Source organism: Anas platyrhynchos, chromosome 5 (assembly GCF_047663525.1).
Source record: "Anas platyrhynchos isolate ZD024472 breed Pekin duck chromosome 5, IASCAAS_PekinDuck_T2T, whole genome shotgun sequence".
NCBI lineage: Eukaryota > Metazoa > Chordata > Aves > Anseriformes > Anatidae > Anas > Anas platyrhynchos.
Window position 1 is genome coordinate 53,925,749 of NC_092591.1, and position 14,949 is coordinate 53,940,697.

Consider the following 14,949-nt stretch of genomic DNA (forward strand, 5'->3'; position numbering starts at 1 on the left):
GCCGGTTCCAGCGGTTTGCAGCCGGTTCCAGCCAGTTCCATCCGGTTGCAGCCGGCTTCTCAACGCTCCCAGGTGCTGCTGCTGCCATGGCGGCTGCTAACGGACAGGCAGAGCAGGGCGCGGGCTGAGGCGAGCTGAGGGAAGGGGGCGGCCCCCCGCGCCCTGGGGAGGAACCCGCGCCAAGGCTCGGCTCCGTGGCTCCTGGAGAGCCCAGGGACAGGGCAGGGAGCAGCTGAGAGGGGCAGGGGCAGCCCTCCAGCCCCGAGTCCAGAGGAACTTTCCAGAACTTTCAGCATTCTGCAGCCTGGGCTGTGGCACTGAGGCACAGCCATGACAAGAGATGAGGCAGAGCAGCAGCGGCCGTGTTTCTGGCCTCAGCCTGGGGAGATTCCAACCCTGTGTCCCCCAGAGGGGGGTGTGGAGCTGGGCCCTGTCCTTGGATGATAGCGTGAAAGTCAGTCAAAGAAACTCTCTAAGACTCAATTTGGAGTTTTCGAAGGCAGGCATTCTTTATTTGCAGCACTGGGTGCCCAGCGGATTGCTCCATCTAGTGTGTGTGCCAAATCGTTCATGCTACAGGGGTAATTCACATATGTAAGCACTGAATAAATTTCCAATAAATACAGTATTCATACTGTTTCCTGTCAATCAATAAAACCTTTCAAGTTTTCTGGCACCCTGCACGCTGCTTTTCCTTGTCCACAGGGGGAGATAGGAGCAGGCTTACCGCCCCAGGGGTTGCAGCTCCTAAGGATGAAGGGCGCTAAATCCTTTCTCCTGCTCCAGAAAGTCTGAAAGGCCCCTTGGGCACCCAGAAACTAATCCTTGATCCTCAAATCTGGCCCTGCAGCTCTGAAAGCTGCCTCCCCCTGCGGGAGGAGCCCAACTTCACCTTTCTTAGCCTTGGAAGGCAAAGTCAATGAGGATGAGCTTGTCTGCCTGATATAGTATAAACTCACTTTAGGATAGAATAAATCTTGTGGTTAAAAGTTAGCAAGGACAAAGTAAACGACATCTTGTTATCTGTAGACCTTTTGTTATGTTTAAGCATCTTGTTATTTGAAAACATCCCAGTATCTGTTAACCGTTAGTCAGGCTGAGACTTGAGATAACTTGAATCAATTGTCTTGTCTTGTTAACTGAGACTTCCTGTTATCTGCCGACCCTCAGTTAAACTGAAAGCCAACTCAGCATTTTTACAGCTTGGAAAACAACTGATTAAGCAAAGGTGAAAAGTGCATTACGAGGAAGACCTACGGCCTTCCTCCCAAAGACCACTGCCCACATCCTGGAGACCCCGGCCCACAATTCTTGGAAGGCTTTGCGCAAGCGCAAGGACTGATAAGCTAATTAGCATATGAAGCGAGGGTAGGCGGGGTTATGTAATGAATATGTATGGGTGCGAATTGAATATTCATTGTTTCGCTGTATAAATATGAGATATTTTGTCACTTCGAACATGCACGATAGGCGGAAGGATCCCCTGTGCATCCAGCGCTGCAATAAAGAATATACCACTTAAAGAAATTTTGGCTTTGATCTTTAAATCATGCCACTGCTGTAGCTGCTCACAGTCACAGGGCACAGAGAGCTGCTGCAGGCAGGCAGAGCTCATGACAGACACTGACTCCAGGGGGGCAGCTGCCAGCTTTCATGGGGGGGGCACGGCATCATCATGGAAACGTATTACGAGAGCATAGAGGCTTCGGGAGCCTGGGAGATGGCATGTAGGTATTTAGAGCATATATTAGAGCATATATTTATTTAGGTATTTAGGCACATTTAGAGCAGCAACAGCCATGTTTCTGGCCTCAGCCTGGGGAGATGTCAACGTTGTGCCCCCCAGAAGGAGGCAGACCTTGGGGACAGGTCTCCATCTCCAGGCTGCTCTGCTGTGGGGTGCGAGTGGGTAGGGAAGGCCCTGAGTGCTGTCACGGCACAGCATTGAGCTCTGATGGCTCTTTGTGGGGCTGGCATCCCTCCTCAGCCAGGAGCTCCATAGCCTGCAGCTGAGGCGTGCTCCTGGGGCAGGGTGAAGGGAGCAATCAGGATGCAAGCCCCATTGGGTTGAAGGCAAGCAGGTGAAAAGGTGCTGGCAGAGCTGGCTAGACAGCCGGACAGCTGACAGACGTGCCCTTTGCATTGCAGGGCTCTCTTCTGGCGATTCTTTGCTGCGGCTTTAACCTTACAGAAAAGGCACCTTCCTCACTCACACCCCTCTTCCCTTCCTTCCCGTTCCTCTCCTCACAGCTCAAGAACAAACACGGTCTTTGGGGGAATCTTTTTTTATTCCACTATGAGCGGGGTGGTGTAGATGGAGTGCCGGATTCCAAAAGTGGTTTCGGGTGCCTGGAGCTTGATCAGCGTCACCTGGAAGGGGAAAAGATTAAAAAAGAAAAAAGAAAAGGGGTTTCATTAAGGGCGCTCGGCATTTCTCATCCGCAGTGAGAAGCCTGCTTGTTCTGCAAAGCCCCAGCTGCAGGGGGAGATGCTTGAGGGCTGCTTGTTGCAAAACACAGCAGGAGAGGCGAGCAGGCTGCCCTACCATTCCTGTGTGGTAGTCCGCAGGCCCAAGCTGGACAGTTCTGTCCCCTCCAAGTTTGGTTTGGGCTCCAATGGTGTAGATGGGAGCCCTTCTTTTGTAGGTATCCACCTCGATCTTTGGGAATGCGGCGGGACCTGGAGTCTGCGAGAGAGACAGGAACCTTTTTGGGCACAAATCTGCAGATTTCTCCTTCCCGAGTCCCCTCGAGGGCTACATGCCAGTGGCTCAACAGAGAAGGGGTGCGGGAGGCCTGGGACAACATCAGCAGTGGCCCAGTCTGTTCCCCTCCAAAGAGGGGCATTTTCCAGAGCGGCAGGCAGGTGACCATTAGGTCTGATGAGCTCTTGTTCATCCAAACTGCCAGAGCAGGAATGCGAGGCGCTTGCAGGTGTGGGCAGAGCCTCCCTGCGCTCTCTTCTCCTGATGGAGCACTGGGAGAGCTCTGTGGCCCCGCGAGCACAGCATGTGGCTTTGCTCCTGGTGTGGGGAAGGCAGCCAAGGTTCACAAGGCAGTGCGGAAAAGAAGGGAAGCATCGCTCTCCTTTGAGAGGTCCGTATTGAAGCGCTCGTGCTTGCTCTTCCATTTCATGGAGTAGCACGGGCTGGCAGTTGTGTAGGCTGTGTCGGGTCCCATCAGCCTGGGTAAGGTGTAGGTGCCAGGGCCTGCACGAGGAGTTGGAAGAGAGGGTGGGCGATGGAGGCCTGAGTGAGAAGCTACTGCTTCTGGCCCCACAGGTCAGGGGGACTCTTTGGAAACAGGCCCCTTGCCAAGGCCGAGCAGCAGGCTGTCCCTGGAGCTTGCTTAGGCTGCAATTCTCTTCCCTGCCTGGGGTCGCATTGCCTGCAGGGTGGTCTGCTCTGAAGGCCTCGTGCCAGAAGGCCATGGACTGCACAGGCGGGCACTTAAAGACGTGCTTGTTGGATGCCTCAGTGTGGTAATCGCCTGGGGCCGAGGGGGAGAGAAGAAAATCAGTCAAGTGCCAGTCTTCTTCTGCAGCCACAGAGGCAATATCCCGTGAAGGGGCTCTTCAGCAGGGCTGCGAAATTCCTGGCTCTCTGGCAGCTCCTCCTGCGCTGTGCTGGAGGACACAGGCAGCACCAACGGGGAATTTCCTGCACCCCACAGCTTTCTCCTGCCTTGCTTCACACTTGTTCTCCAGCTAGACTAGGGCCACAGTGAGGTGTTGGCATTTTGTTGGGATGAAGACCTGGAGAACCGTTCTGTGCTGAGCAGGCCAAGGCCTTTGTGCCTCACTGCTTCTGGCCTCCTCCCACTGGAATTCCTGCTGCTTCTTCTGGAGTTGTCTGCCATTTGGGGTCTTGGCTGTGGCATTGAGGCACAGCCATGACAAGAGATGAGGCAGAGCAGCAGCAGGCGTGTTTCTAGCCTCAGCCTGGGGAGATGCCAACCCTGTGCCCCCCAAAGGAGGGTGTGGAGCTGGGCTCTGTCTCTGTCTCCAGGCTGCTGTGCTGTGGGGTGTGAGAGGGGAGGGAAGGCCTAGCAGAACTCAGTAGCATGGTTTAGTGGTGAACCTGTCAGGACTTCCTTAAAGGTGGGAGTAAAAGGTCTTTTCCTATCCCGAATGACTTTATGATTCCGGATAATGCAATTTTTTGTTCTGAGAGAATACTGGAGAAACAAGTCCTCTTCTGAACCTTCTGTGCAGAGCAATGACTGATCTACAACTTTGGAGCTCGGACAGCTCTGCTCACATCCATGTATTTCAGTTCATGGAAGAAGCACCATTTCTCCAGAAAACAGGGAAACTGTGCTCTGAGGCAGCAGGTTCTCTCGAGTTTCAAGAGAACAACAGAGTGAATTCATCTTGGGTTTTAGCCATGAGAGCATATGCACAAAAATAAAAAAAATAAAAAAATAAAAATGGATAAAAGAACTCTAAAACCTGGTCTTTATTTACATCAGCTAGGGAAAACTAAGATGGCCACCCTCATGAAGACCAGGCTTTTTATCAGAAGTCGTCCGCTTCTGAACTCAAAGCAGTCTGTCAATTCCCCCATCGTTCTTCCACACAGAGACACTGCTGGGAGCTGCCACATTTAACAGAGAAGCAGCTGAAGAACCAAAGTCCTTGGTGCCGCCATTCCCGCTCTTCTTTCCCTCACGTTCTTCCTCAAACTCGGAAAATAACCACCCAAACTAGTCCCAGGAGCACTCGGCTGGCATTTTGGCACAGCCGAACAAAGGCCAGCACCCCCCGTTTCCAGATCTGGACCCGGCTGAGCCCAAGGACACGGAAATCTCTGAGGGATTCCAGGACAAGACCTCAGGAAATCTCTTGCCAGCACGGGCGTGTTGGGCAGGAGGAGGGCTGTGAAAGCCGAGGGGGAATGCCTCAGTCCTGCCGAGGGCACAGGAGGACAGGCAAGCCAAAGAAGCGAAGGCTTTGAGCGGCAAAAAGCACAACGCCCGGGCACTGGACACAGAGCGAGACAAGATGGAGAACGCAGCCGGGCAGCCTGGTGCTGGCTGCAGTCGGTTCCAGCCGGTTCCAGCCGGTTCCAACCGGTTCCAGCCGTTTCCAGCTGGTTCCAACCGGTTCCAGACGGTTCTAGCCGATTCCAACCGGATCCAACCGGTTCCAGCCGGTTCCAACCGCTTTAAACTGGTTCCAACCGGTTCAAAACAGTTCCAGCCGGTTCCAGCCGGTTCCAACCGGTTCAAACCGGTTCCAGCTGGTTCCAACCGGTTCCAACCGGTTCCAACCAGTTCCAGCCGGTTCCAGCCGGTTCAAACCGGTTCCAGCTGGTTCCAACCGGTTCCAACTGGTTCAAACCGGTTCCAGCCGGTTCCAACCGGTTCCAACCGGTTCAAACCGGTTGCAGCCGGTTCCAACCGGTACACCCCGGATCCAACCGGTTCCAACCGGTTCAAACCAGATCCAACCGGTAAAAACCGGATACAACCGGTTCCAACCGGTTCCAACCTGTTCAAAGCGGTTCAAAATGGTTCAAACCGGTTCCAACCGGATCCAGCCGGTTTAAACCGGTTCCAACCGGTTCAAGCCGGTTCCAACCGGTTCCAACCGGATCCAACCGGTTCAAACGGTTCCAACCGGTTCCAACCGGACCAAACCGGCTCCAACCGGTTCCAGCCGGTTTCAACCAGTTCAAACCGGATCCAACCAGTTCCAGCCGGTTCCAACCGGTTCAAACCGGATCCAACCAGTTCCAGCCGGTTCCAACCGGTTCAAACCGGTTCCAGCCGGTTCCAACCGGTTCAAACCAGATCCAACCGGTTCCAACCGGTTCAAAACGGTTCCAACCGGTTCCAAGCGGTTCAAACCGGATCCAAATTGTTCCAGCCGGTATCAACCGGTTCCAACTGATTCAAACCAGTTCCAGCCGGTTCCAGCTGGTTTAAACCGGTTCCAACCGGTTCAAACCGGATCCAACCGGTTCCAGCCGGTTGCAACCAGTTCCAGCCGGTTCCAACCAGTTCCAACCAGTTCAAAGCGGTTCAAACCGGTTCCAACCGGTTCCAGCCGGTTCAAACCGGTTCCAACCGGTTCAAACCGGATTCAACCGGATCCAACCGGTTCCAGCTGGTTTAAACCGGTTCCAACCCGTTCAAGCCGGTTCCAACCGGATCCAACCGGTTCCAACCGGTACAAACGGGCTCCAGCCGGTTCCAGCCGGTTTAAACCGGATCCAACCGGTTCAAACCCATTCCAGCCGATTCCAACCGGTTCAAAACGGTTCAAGCCGGTTCCAACCGAATCCAACCGGTTCCAACCGGTTTAAACCGGATCCAACCGGTTCCAACCAGTTCAAACCGGTTCCAACCGGTTCCAACCGGTTTAAACCGGTTCAAACCGGATCCAACCGGTTCAAGCCTGTTCCAACCGGTTCCAACCGGTTCCAACCGGTTCAAACCGGATCCAAACGATTCAAACCAGTTCCAGCCAATTCCAACCGGTTCAAACCGGTTCCAGCTGGTTCCAACCGTTTCCAACCGGTTCCAGCCGGTTCCAAACGGTTCCAGCTGGTTTAAACCGGTTCAGACCGGTTCCAACCGGTTCAGACCGGATCCAACCGGTTCAAACCGGTTCCAAACGGTTCCAACCAATTCCAGCCGGTTCCAACCGGTTCAAGCCGGTTCCAACCGGTTCCAACCAGGTCCAATTGGTTCAAACCGGATCCAACCGGTTCCAGCCGGTATCAACCGGATCCAAACGATTCAAACCAGTTCCAGCCGATTCCAACCGGTTCAAACAGGATCAAACCGGTTCCAGCTGGTTCCAACCGGTTCCAGCGGGTTCCAACCGGTTCCAGCCGGTTCAAGCAGGTTCCAACCGGATCCAACCGGTTCCAAACGGTTCAAACCGGCTCCAACCGGTTCCAGCCAGTTTCAACCGGTTTAAACCAGTTCAAGCCGGCTCCAGCCGGTTCCAGCCGGTTTCAACCGATTCAAAGCGGTTCCAACCGGTTCCAACCGGATGCAACCGGTTCCAGCCAGTTCCAACTGGTTCAAACCGGTTTAAACCGGGTCCAACCGGTTCAAGCCGGTTCAAGCCGGTTCCAACCGGATCCAACCGGTTCCAACCGGTTCAGTCCGTATCCAACCGGTTCAAACCGGTTCCAACCGCTTCCAACCGGTTCAAACCGGTTCAAACCAGATCCAACCGGTTCCAACCGGTTCAAACCGGTTCCAACCGGTTCAAACCGGATCCAACTGGTTTAAACCGGTTCTAACCGGTTCCAACCGGTTCAAACCGGTTCAAACCGGATCCAACCGGTTCAAACCCTTTCCAGCCGGTTTCAACCGGTTTAAACCGGTTCAAGCCGGCTCCAGCCGGTTTCAGCCGGTTTCAACCGGTTCAAAGCTGTTCCAACCGGTTCCAACCGGATCCAACGGTTTCCAGCCGGTTCCAACTGGTTCAAACCGGTTCAAACCGGATCCAACCGGTTCCAACCAGTTCAAACCAGTTCAAACCGGATCCAACCGGTTTCAACCTGTCCAAACCGGTTCCAACCGGTTCAAACCCTTTCCAGCCGGTTGCAACCGGTTCAAACCGGTTCAAGCCGGTTCCAACCGGTTGCAGCAGGTTCCAACCGGTTCAAACCGGATCCAACCGGTTCCAGCCGGTTTAAACCGGTTCCAACCGGTTCAAGCCGGTTCCAACCGGATCCAACCGGTTCCAACAGGTTCCAGCCGGTTCCAACTGGTTCAAACCGGATCCAACCGGTTCCAACCGGTACCAACCGGATCCAACCGGTTACAGCCAGATCCAACTGGTTCAAACCGGTTTAAACCGGCTCGAACCAGTTTCAACCGGATCCAACCGGTTTAAACTGGTTCCAACTGTTTCATGCCGGTTTCAACCGGATCCAACCGGTTCCAACCGGTTCAAAACGGCTCCAAACGGTTCCAGTCGGTTCCAACCGGTTTAAACCGGTTCAAATCGGATCCAACCGGTTCCAATTGGTTCCAACCGGTTTCAACCGGTCCAAACCGGATCCAACCGGTTCCAACCGGTTCAAACCGGTTCCAACCGGTTCAAGCCAGTTCAAACCGGATCCAACCGGTTCCAACCAGTTCAAACCGGATCCAACCAGTTCAAGCCGGTTCCAACCGGTTGCAGCCGGTTCCAACCGGTTCAAACCGGTTCCAACCGGTTCAAGCCAGTTCAAACCGGATCCAACCGGTTTAAACCGGTTCAAACCGGCTCCAACCAGTTCAAGCCGGTTCCAACCGGTTGCAGCCGGTTCCAACCGGTTCAAACCGGATCCAACCGGTTCCAGCCGGTTTAAACCGGTTCCAACCGGTTCCAGCCAGTTCTAACTGGTTCAAACCGGTTTAAACCGGCTCGAACCGGTTTCAACCGGATCCAACCGGTTCAAACCGGCTCCAACCGGTTCCAGCAGGTTTCAACCAGTTTAAACCGGTTCAAACCGGCTTCAACCAATTCCAGCCGGTTCCAACCGGTTCCAACCGGTTCCAACCGGTTCCAACCGATTCAACACGTATCCAACCGGTTCAAACCGTTTCCAGCAGATTCCAACCGTTTTAAACCGGTTCAAACCGGATCCAACCGGTTCCAATTGGTTCCAACCAGTTCCAGCCGGTTCCAACTGGTTCCAACCGGTTCCAATCGGTTCCAACCGGATCCAAGCGGTTTAAACCGGTTCAAACCGCCTCCAACCAGTTCCAGCCGCTTCCAACCGGTTCAAACCGGTTCCAACCGCTTCCAGCCGGTTCAAACCGGTTCCAACTGGTTCAAACCGGATCCATCCGGACCCAACCGGTTCCAGCCGGTTCCAACAGGTTCCAACCGGTTCAGACCGGATCGAACCGGTTCAAACCGGTTCCAACCGCTTCGAACCGGTTCAAACCGGCTCCAACCAGTTCCAGCCGGTTTAAACCGGTTCCAACCGGTTCAAGCCGGTTCCAACCGGATCCAACCGGTTCCAACCGGTTCCAGCCGGTTCCAACCGGTTCCAGCCGGATCCAACCGGTTCCAACCGGTTCATACCGGTTCCAACCGGTTCCAGCCGATTCCAACTGGTTCAAACCGGATCCAACCGGTTCCAGCCGGTTTAAACCGGTTCCAACCGGTTCAAGCCGTTTCCAACCAAATCCAACCGGTTTAAACCGGTTCCAACCGGTTCAAACCGGTTCAAACCAGTTCCAGCCTGTTCCAACCGGTTCCAGCTGGTTTAAACCGGTTCCAACCGGTTCAAACCGGTTCCAGCCGGTTTAAACCGGTTCCAACCGGTTCAAGCCGGTTCCAACCGGATCCAATCGGTTCCAACCGGATTCAACCGGTTCCAACCGGTTCCAACCGGATCCAACCGGTTCCAGCCAGTTCCAACTGGTTCAAACCGGTTTAAACCGGCTCCAACCGGTTTCAACCGGATCCAACCGGTTCCAACCGGTTTAAACCGGATCCAACCGGTTCCAGCCGCTTTAAACCGGTTCCAACCGGTTCAAGCCGATTCCAACCGGATCCAACCGGTTTCAACCTGTTCCAGCCGGTTCCAAACGGCTCCAACCGGTTCCAGCCGGTTCAAACTGTTTTAAACCGGTTCAAACCGGATCCAACCGGTTCCAATTGGTTCCAACCAGTTCCAGCCGGTTCCAACCGGTTCCAACCGGTTCCAATCGGTTCCAACCGGATCCAAGCGGTTTAAACCGGTTCAAACCGCCTCCAACCAGTTCCAGCCGCTTCCAACCGGTTCAAACCGGTACCAACCGCTTCCAACCGGTTCAAACCGGTTCCAACTGGTTCAAACCGGATCCATCCGGACCCAACCGGTTCCAGCCGGTTCCAACAGGTTCCAACCGGTTCAGACCGGATCGAACCGGTTCAAACCGGTTCCAACCGCTTCGAACCGGTTCAAACCGGCTCCAACCAGTTCCAGCCGGTTTAAACCGGTTCCAACCGGTTCAAGCCGGTTCCAACCGGATCCAACCGGTTCCAACCGGTTCCAGCCGGTTCCAACCGGTTCCAGCCGGATCCAACCGGTTCCAACCGGTTCATACCGGTTCCAACCGGTTCCAGCCGATTCCAACTGGTTCAAACCGGATCCAACCGGTTCCAGCCGGTTTAAACCGGTTCCAACCGGTTCAAGCCGTTTCCAACCAAATCCAACCGGTTTAAACCGGTTCCAACCGGTTCAAACCGGTTCAAACCAGTTCCAGCCTGTTCCAACCGGTTCCAGCTGGTTTAAACCGGTTCCAACCGGTTCAAACCGGTTCCAGCCGGTTTAAACCGGTTCCAACCGGTTCAAGCCGGTTCCAACCGGATCCAATCGGTTCCAACCGGATTCAACCGGTTCCAACCGGTTCCAACCGGATCCAACCGGTTCCAGCCAGTTCCAACTGGTTCAAACCGGTTTAAACCGGCTCCAACCGGTTTCAACCGGATCCAACCGGTTCCAACCGGTTTAAACCGGATCCAACCGGTTCCAGCCGCTTTAAACCGGTTCCAACCGGTTCAAGCCGATTCCAACCGGATCCAACCGGTTTCAACCTGTTCCAGCCGGTTCCAAACGGCTCCAACCGGTTCCAGCCGGTTCAAACTGTTTTAAACCGGTTCAAACCGGATCCAACCGGTTCCAATTGGTTCCAACCAGTTCCAGCCGGTTCCAACCGGTTCCAACCGGTTCCAATCGGTTCCAACCGGATCCAAGCGGTTTAAACCGGTTCAAACCGCCTCCAACCAGTTCCAGCCGCTTCCAACCGGTTCAAACCGGTACCAACCGCTTCCAACCGGTTCAAACCGGTTCCAACTGGTTCAAACCGGATCCATCCGGACCCAACCGGTTCCAGCCGGTTCCAACAGGTTCCAACCGGTTCAGACCGGATCGAACCGGTTCAAACCGGTTCCAACCGCTTCGAACCGGTTCAAACCGGCTCCAACCAGTTCCAGCCGGTTTAAACCGGTTCCAACCGGTTCAAGCCGGTTCCAACCGGATCCAACCGGTTCCAACCGGTTCCAGCCGGTTCCAACCGGTTCCAGCCGGATCCAACCGGTTCCAACCGGTTCATACCGGTTCCAACCGGTTCCAGCCGATTCCAACTGGTTCAAACCGGATCCAACCGGTTCCAGCCGGTTTAAACCGGTTCCAACCGGTTCAAGCCGTTTCCAACCAAATCCAACCGGTTTAAACCGGTTCCAACCGGTTCAAACCGGTTCAAACCAGTTCCAGCCTGTTCCAACCGGTTCCAGCTGGTTTAAACCGGTTCCAACCGGTTCAAACCGGTTCCAGCCGGTTTAAACCGGTTCCAACCGGTTCAAGCCGGTTCCAACCGGATCCAATCGGTTCCAACCGGATTCAACCGGTTCCAACCGGTTCCAACCGGATCCAACCGGTTCCAGCCAGTTCCAACTGGTTCAAACCGGTTTAAACCGGCTCCAACCGGTTTCAACCGGATCCAACCGGTTCCAACCGGTTTAAACCGGATCCAACCGGTTCCAGCCGCTTTAAACCGGTTCCAACCGGTTCAAGCCGATTCCAACCGGATCCAACCGGTTTCAACCTGTTCCAGCCGGTTCCAAACGGCTCCAACCGGTTCCAGCCGGTTCAAACTGTTTTAAACCGGTTCAAACCGGATCCAACCGGTTCCAATTGGTTCCAACCAGTTCCAGCCGGTTCCAACCGGTTCCAACCGGTTCCAATCGGTTCCAACCGGATCCAAGCGGTTTAAACCGGTTCAAACCGCCTCCAACCAGTTCCAGCCGCTTCCAACCGGTTCAAACCGGTACCAACCGCTTCCAACCGGTTCAAACCGGTTCCAACTGGTTCAAACCGGATCCATCCGGACCCAACCGGTTCCAGCCGGTTTAAACCGGTTCCTACCTGTTCAAGCCGGTTCCAACCGGATCCAACCGGTTCCAACCGGTTCATACCGGCTCCAACCGGTTCCAGCCGGTTTCAACGGGTTTAAACCGGTTCAAACCGGTTCCAAACGGTTCCAGCCGGTTCCAACTGGTTTAAACCGGTTCCAACCGGTTCAAACCGGTTCCAGCCGGTTTAAACCGGTTCCAACCGGTTCAAGCCGGTTCCAACCGGATCCAATCGGTTCCAACCGGATTCAACCGGTTCCAACCGGTTCAAACCAGCTCCAACCGGTTCCAGCCGGTTTCAACCGGTTTAAACCGGTTCAAACCGGTTCCAACCGGTTCAAACCGGTTCAAACCAGTTCCAGCCTGTTCCAACCGGTTCCAGCTGGTTTAAACCGGTTCCAACCGGTTCAAACCGGTTCCAGCCGGTTTAAACCGGTTCCAACCGGTTCAAGCCGGTTCCAACCGGATCCAATCGGTTCCAACCGGATTCAACCGGTTCCAACCGGTCCAAACCAGCTCCAACCGGTTCCAGCCGGTTTCAACCGGTTTAAACCGGTTCAAGCTGGCTCCAGCCGGTTCCAGCCGGTTTCAACCGGTTCAAAGCGTTTCCAACCGGTTCCAACCGGATCCAACCGGTTCCAGCCAGTTCCAACTGGTTCAAACCGGTTTAAACCGGCTCCAACCGGTTTCAACCGGATCCAACCGGTTCCAACCGGTTTAAACCGGATCCAACCGGTTCCAGCCGGTTTAAACCGGTTCCAACCGGTTCAAGCCGATTCCAACCGGATCCAACCGGTTTCAACCTGTTCCAGCCGGTTCCAAACGGCTCCAACCGGTTCCAGCCGGTTCAAACCGTTTTAAACCGGTTCAAACCGGATCCAACCGGTTCCAGCCGGATCCAACCGGTTCCAACCGGTTCATAACGGTTCCAACCGGTTCCAGCCGATTCCAACTGGTTCAAACCGGATCCAACCGGTTCCAGCCGGTTTAAACCGGTTCCAACCGGTTCAAGCCGTTTCCAACCAAATCCAACCGGTTTAAACCGGTTCCAACCGGTTCAAACCGGTTCAAACCAGTTCCAGCCGGTTCCAACTGGTTCAAACCGGATCCAACCGGTTCCAACCGGTTCAAACCGGCTCCAACCGGTTCCAGCCGGTTTCAACGGGTTTAAACCGGTTCAAACCGGTTCCAAACGGTTCCAGCCGGTTCCAACTGGTTCAAACCGGATCCAACCGGTTCCAGCCGGTTTAAACCGGTCCCAACCGGTTCAAGCCGGTTCCAACCGGATCCAACCGGTTCCAACCAGTTCAAACAGGCTCCAACTGGTTCCAGCCGGTTTCAACCGGTTTAAACCGGTTCCAACCGGTTCAAACCGGCTTCAACTGGTTCCAGCCGGTTCCAACCGGTTCCAACCGATTCAGACCGGATCGAACCGGTTCAAAACGGTTCCAACCGCTTCGAACCAGTTCAAACCGGTTCCAGCCGCTTCCAACTGGTTCAAACCGTTTTCAACCGCTTCCAACCGGTTCAAACCTGTTCCAACCTGTTCAAACCGGATCCAACCGGTTCCAAGCAGTTCAAACCCGTTCCAACCGGTTCCAACCGGTTTAAACCTGTTCAAACCGGATCCAACCGGTTCCAAACGGTTCCAACCGGTTCCAACTGGTTCAAACCGGATCCAACCGGTTCCAGCCGGTTTAAACCGGTTCCAACCGGTTCAAACCGGTTCAAACCGGTTCCAACCGGCTCCATCTGGTTCCAGCCGGTTTCAACCGGTTCCAACCGGTTCAAACCGGCTTCAACTGGTTCCAGCCGGTTCCAACCGGTTCCAATTGATTCAGACCGGATCGAACCGGTTCAAAACAGTTCCAACCGCTTCGAACCGGTTCAAACCGGCTCGAACCAGTTCCAGCCGGTTTAAACCGGTTCCAACCGGTTCAAGCCGGTTCCAACCGCTTCCAACCGCTTCCAACCGGTTCCAACCGGTTCAAGGTGGCTCCAGCCGGTTCCAGCCGGTTTCAACCGGTTCAAAGCGTTTCCAACCGGTTCCAACCGGATCCAACCGGATCCAACCGGTTCCAACCAGCTCCAAACGGTACCAACCGGTTTCAACCGGTTTAAACCGGTTCAAGCCGGCTCCAGCCGGTTCCAGCCGGATCCAACCGGTTCAAACCGGATCCAACCGGTTCCAACCGGTTTAAACCGGATCCAACCGGTTCCAACCAGTTCAAACCGGTTCCAACTGGTTTAAACCGGTTCAAACCGGATCCAACCGGTTCCAACCGGATCCAACCGGTTCCAACCGGTTCCAACCGGTTCCAAACGGTTCCAGCCGGTTCCAACTGGTTCAAACCGGATCCAACCGCTTCCAACTGGTTCAAACAGGCTCCAACCAGTTCCAGCCGCTTCCAACCGGTTCAAACCGTTTCCAACCGCTTCCAACCGGTTTAAACCGGTTCCAACCGGTTCAAGCCGGTTCCAACCGGATCCAACCGGTTCCAACCGGTTCCAGCCGGTTCCAACTGGTTCCAGCCGGATCCAACCGGATCCAACCGGTGCAAGCCGGTTCCAACCGGTTGCAGCCGGTTCCAACCGGTTCAAACCGGCTCCCACCAGTTCCAGCCGCTTCCAACCAGTTCAAACCAGTTCCAACCGGTTTAAACCGGATCCATCCGGTTCAAGCCGATTCCAACCAGATCCAACCGGTTCCAACCGGTTCCAGCCGTTTTCAACCGGTTTAAACCGGTTCAAGCCGGCTCCAACCGGTTCCAGCCGATTCAAACCGGTTCAAACCGGTTCCAACCGGTTCCAGGCGGTTCAAACCGGTTCCCACCGGTTCCAGCCGGTATCAACCGGTTCCAACGGATTCAAACCAGTTCCAGCCGGTTCCAACCGGTTCAAACCGGATCCAGCTGGTTCCAACCGGTTCCAACTGGTTCCAGCCGGTTCCAGCCGGTTCCAGCCGGATCAAACCGGTTCAAACCGGTTGCAGCCTGTTCCGACCGGTTCCAGCCTGTTCCGACCGGATCCAACCGGTTCCAACCGGTTCTAACCGGTTCCAGCCGGTTCCAACCGGTTCAAACCGGTTCCAAC